Source organism: Lithobates pipiens, unplaced genomic scaffold (assembly GCF_037356315.1).
Source record: "Lithobates pipiens isolate NorthernLeopardFrog02 unplaced genomic scaffold, aLitPip1_a1.2 Scaffold_3, whole genome shotgun sequence".
NCBI lineage: Eukaryota > Metazoa > Chordata > Amphibia > Anura > Ranidae > Lithobates > Lithobates pipiens.
The window spans coordinates 110,686,138-110,692,137 of NW_027507790.1; positions in this window are offsets into that span (position 1 = coordinate 110,686,138).

The following is a 6,000-nucleotide window of genomic DNA, read 5'->3' on the forward strand; positions in this document are numbered from 1 at the left end:
GTCTATATGACTGGGCCTCGTTGATACCAGGGGCATAAGTCGCATTAAGTCGCTCTATCCATGTAGTCTCCTTCCTGAGGATCTGTTTATCCCAATCACCCCCTCGTGGGTCTTGAGGGACCACAGCGTGGGCAATGAGAGAGATAAGAGAGGTATTGAACTTATGGTATAAATCCAGATGTCTGCTTACCGACATAATCATTTTTCTGCCTGAAGAATAGTATACATGATCTTTAATATGAGAGAGGAACTGTCTAATGGTTTTACCCACATAGAAGGCGGTGCATTTGACATTAGATAGACTATACCATGAGTTTCACAGTCAGCATAGAATTTAGGGACAAACAGTTCACCATTTGGAAGTATTAACTGGTTACCTGTCTGAATCCAGGGGCAGAATGCGCATTTGCCACATCTGTAAATCCCATAAGGGCAACGTCTGGATAAAGATGTATTTGAAAAAATTACTAGACATGAGCTTCACAAAAAGTAATGTCGAGAGAGGCATTAACATATTTGGCAAGAACAGGGTCCTCTCAAAGTAATGACCAATGAGAAGCCAGAATCTCACATAATTCTAAATGATGGTTGGACATTTAATTACAAATCTTAGTGTTAGGTTCTATTTAACAATCTTTTTCTTATAAATCAAAGAATTTCATGACTAGCCTAGAGCTTTGTTGTAAGCTCTATGCAGAATAGATTTACTGTACCCTCTAGCTTTAAGGTGGTCACGGAGTAGGTTTGCTTGTAGTTTAAATTCATCCATGTAAATACAATTGCGACATAACCTCAGGTACTGTGCATATTGTATACTCCGGATAAGTGTATCTGGATACGCACTGGCCACATGCAGAAGTGTGTTATCTGCAATACAGCCAGTGTCATCCAAAAGATGGGAAGATCAAGGAAAGTGATGTTGGAAGCATTACTGACCACTGTAAACTTAAGTTTAAATTGGTTTTGATTAAGAATGTTAACAAAAGAATTAAGGGGGGCGTGGCTTGGCGCGCGCGGAGAATGGCTGCCTGAACCCAGAGCTCTGGGAGACCCGGAGTCCTGTAGCCTTCTCCTTGGCAGTACTGAAGCCGAAAATGAGCAAACCAGGGCGCCACAACACGGGGACACGATCGGGCAGGCCCTCTACTCCCTCATGCGCCCGCAGCATCCAGGATATCTTCGCCACCCAGACCCGCTCCGGCCGCAACACGCCGACCAAGATGGCGCTGGCACGAGGTGAGGAGGAAGAACTCAGCGACGGGTCCCAGTCAGCGGCGGAGGACGCGGTAAGTGGATCGGGACATCCCAATCACCCTCTCACATTAGGAGACATGACCTCCATTGCCGCAGACATCAAAACCACTCTCTTTTCTGCAATTATTGACTTAAAGGCGGACCTATTGTCATTGACGGAAAAGATGACTACTATGGAGAGGGCGGAGGGCAGGAGAGACAGAGCCATAGTCAGGCTGGAAGCCACCGCTGCATCCCACTCTGCCCATTTGATTGAAATTAACCGTCATTTAGAAGACCTCGACAATAGAGGCAGGAGGAGCAACCTGAGGGTGAGGGGGGTCCCGGAGTCGGTGGGCCCCGAACACATCCCTTCCGCCCTAAGATCAATTTTTAACAATTTATTGGAGAACCCGATTGATACCCCTATAGCATATACTATGAGTATCGCCTCTGATTTAAAGCATTATGAATAAATACAATGTACCATCATCCAGAATTTGTAATTTTCAAGAAAGAGGAGGGCTTAAATGGAAATACCGGGTAGTTGCTCACATCAAACCCATGTGTAGTTCCATTCGGCCATGTAATGGATTGGACTATATCGGTACTTGATAATGGAAAAGGCACTGGTAAATTTAAAATCAATATAATATTTAATAAGGATTTAAAACAAAACAAACAATAACAGTATGTCACTTGGAGAGATACAGTAGTATGCGCATCACAGTTGAGATATTCCTAACGGGTTCTCCATGGGGAACATTCAACCGTAGAAAGTGCACAGTAAATTTCCTCGACTAGTTTCGCGGGAAAAAGCCCGCTTCTTCAGGAGGATATATATACAAAAGCATTACAATCATTAGATAATACGTATATATAAAGAAAACAAGAAATGAGCAAGAACAATTATCATGATATTATTGGTTTTACATACATTCCCTATATGTTTAAAAAGGAGGTCAGCTCACCCCACTTCAAGGAACAGGATGCGGATAAGGAGGTCCGAACAAAATCCCCCCACGGCGGACATGGGGGATTGGTGAGACGCCGGCTCTGAATGAATAATATTATAATAATTCATAAATTAGATAAAGGTGTATCTAAGGTTAAGGAGGGGGAAGGAAGGGAGGGGAGGAGAAAAGGAAGGAGGGGGAGGGGTGCCTCATAATGAGTTGAACTGTGATATTTGTGACGAAAAGAGTGAGGAGAGAAAGGGGAAGGGTGAAAAAGGAGGAGAAGGGAAAAAGGAACGGAGGGGGAGGGGGGGGGGAGGGGGGGGGGGAGGGAGAGAAAGAAGGGGAAAACAAAAAAGAGGGGGAAGGGGAGGGAGGAAGAGGGGGGAAAAAAGGGGAAGAGGGTGGGGGGGGGGAAGGGGGGGGGGGGGGGGGAGGGGGAGAGGGGGGGGGGGGAAGTGGGGGGGGGAAGAGGAAAAAGGGGGGGGGGGAGGGAAATGGAGGAGGGGAGGGAAAAGAAGGGAGGGGAAAAAGCATGAAAGTGAATTAAATCAGGTGACTGTGTATAGTGTCAATGAACATAAATTCAAAAAGTGATTAATATTGTATATTGAATTGAACAAACCAACCGTGAATAGTCAAAAGTATGTATAGAAGTTGGCCAGTGTGCCAGAGGGAAAAGAGAAGAAACCTTCACCCACAGAAAAATCCTTGATTCCCAGAAGGGGATTGTAATAAAAACAAATCGGCTTACCAAAAAGCCGATCAGAAACTCATGTGAAGACAGAGTATCAGGATTGAGGTAGTTAAATAGGCTTGTCAGGATATTGCCCCGTTCACTAAGCATCAGGTATCAAATATCAACTCCACTGTTAAGTAGTTTAATGGCCATCAGTGCTGTAAAAGTCACATATAGTAAATAAATATAGATATAGAAAGGGGTAAAGGCCAGCCGGCCTCATAAAACCACAGCGTCAAAAGAGAGATAAGATAGGTTCGTAAATTAGCGATTACCTGTGAATAGGGGCAACATCCCAGTCCAGCTCTAATGGAAGCCGTGCGACCCTGTCCATTCAGCGGTTGAATCGACCGCTAAATGGACTCCCCAACGCACATAGCGTCTGACGTCAGCCGAAAGTCGGCGGCGTCCGACGTCATGTGGTGCGCCTCGCCACACCGCGCAGGCGCACCAACCACTCGCTATTGCGCAAGTGCATCTGCCCGGCGGTCTAATAGAGCGTCGGAGCAGGTTGCCCAGCAACCATAACGTCGGACGCACGCCGAATCCCGGCGGCGCCCGAACGTCACGTGGTTTGTTACCCCACACTGCGCAGATGCAGTATTATACTGCTACTGCGTCAGTGCGCAAGGGAGACAGCGCCAACGGATCATAGACCCAAAGGTTGACCCTTGCAAGACTGACGAATAATTCGTTCAGGCCAGGGGGAACACATGTCCGCCGCGGGGAAGAAAATAAAGGACCCTCCACATCATCCACATAACACTGTCCCCCGATTCTAGGGGGCACGGGGCATCTCCCCACATATAAGGGAAGTTAAAAATTAAAAGCTGGGGGACAAAAAACATATCCAGAAAAATATAACATAATATACAACAATTTTAATGTACAAAAATACAAAAAATACAAAAATATATATATAACCAGGGGATAAATTCCCCCAGAAAAGGAACATACACCAGGAAATATTTAGATGACTATATATAAGAAGAAGAAATGGGGGGGGGGGGTGGGGGAGGACGGGAAAAGGAAAGGGGGGGGGCAGGGAGAGGGAGGGAGGGGGAGGAGAGGGGGATTTTTTTAGGGGGTTTAGTGGCATATTAAACGTCACCTATTATAGAAATGGTTTGTAAGAGATTGTCTCATTGAGACCTGGTGGTAGGGTGGCATTGAGTCGTTCGATCCACAGGGTTTCTCTCTGTAGGATTGTTCGATCCCAATTTCCACCCCTAGGATTTGGAAAGACTACCTCGAGGACAAGGAATCGGATCACTGTGGTGTCAAAACGATGGTAAAAACCAACATGTCTCCCAATTGTGGTAAGTTTCCCACTTTCTGAGTAGTATAGATGGTCCCCGATTCTCTGTCTAAATTCTCGGACAGTCTTTCCAATGTAGAAGGCTCCACATCTACAGGTCATAAGATATATGACCCCCTTCGTACTGCAATCAGAAAACGTTCGAGATAGAAAAACTTCTCCATTAGGTAGTTTAAATTGATTACCCTCCAGGACCCATGGGCAGCGGGGGCAGTTGTTACATTTAAAGGTACCTTTAGAGCGATTATGTATGGAACTAGTAGCTGTATAGTGACTATGCATTAAACAATCCCGAAGGGAACCTGCTCTTCGAAAAACTAATTCCGGGGTAGGCCGTATATATTTAGTTAAAACATGGTGTTCCGTGAGTAGGTGCCAATTTTTTTCCAAAATTTTTCGGAGAGTTTTATGGTGAGCAGAGTAAGTTGTAATGAATCTCAGTGATTCACTATTTGTCGTTTTAGGTCGTTTATGTAATAGTGTATCTCTCGGGTGTAGGACGGCCTTATTGAAGGCTTTCCTCAAATTAGTGGGGGAATAGCCCCTAGCTAGTAGACGATCACGTAAGGCATCAGCTTGTATTTTAAAGTCAGTATCTCGGCTACAGTTTCTGCGTAATCGCAGAAACTGTGCAAACGGGATGCTGCGCACCAAGGGTTCCGGGTGAGCACTGGTAGCAAATAATAAAGTATTGCCTGCAGTGGGTTTGCGATAGAGATCCGTGTATATAATACCATCTGGTTGCTTTATGATAGATAAGTCTAAGAATGAGATTCGCTCGGTATCAAAGGTAAAGGTAAATTTCAGATTAAATTCGTTATCATCTAATTCCTGCATGCACTGGAGTAGTCTTTCCCTAGTTCCAGTCCATACCATAAATAAGTCATCTAGGTAGCGATACCATAGAAGAGCGTCTTCCAAAAATGGAGCAAGTCTATCATCAGAATGAATCTGTCTCTCCCAGCCCCCCAGATATAAATTGGCATAAGCCAGGGCACAGGAGGTCCCCATGGCAACACCTTGGGTTTGCAAAAATAGTTGATCATTAAAGGTAAAATAATTCTTAGTTAATATAAATTCCAGCAATGCTAAAATAAATTCATTAAATGGCCATGTATTTATCTCCTGTTCATACAAAAAGGATCCAGCCGTCCGGATGCCCCGCTCGTGGGGGATACTCGAGTAGAGGGCCTCGATATCAATCGCCACGAGCAGGGCATCCGGAGGGATCTGGATCCCCTCCAGATGTTGCAACAAGTCCGTCGTGTCTTTAATGTAAGAGGGGAGACTTCGCACATGTGGCATTAAATAAGCGTCCACCAGTTTACTAGCATGATCTGTCAGTGAGTCGATCCCCGAAACAATTGGCCTACCGGGAGGTAATGGTAAGTTTTTGTGCGTCTTCGGAAGGGCGTAAAAGGTAGGAACCATCGGAAATTTAGGGATCAGGAATTCTAATGTGTCTCTGTCAATAAGGCCTGTCATAAATGCCTCAGTGCAGAGAATACGGAGTTCCTCATGGAATGAAATAGGTATTGATTGATCAATCGGACAATACCAGGTAGGGTTGTTGAGGATAGTCATACACATGGTCTGGTATACCCCTATAGATCTGGTGCGAGCGCACAGGGCCCTGAGAGTGAAACCCTCGGACTCCGCACCCCCCAGGGACATTGTCTGCTGTCTCCAAAGCTTCCCATTGAAGGAGGAGATCCTAAATCAAGCACGGAAAAATGACCATGTGTTCTTTAATG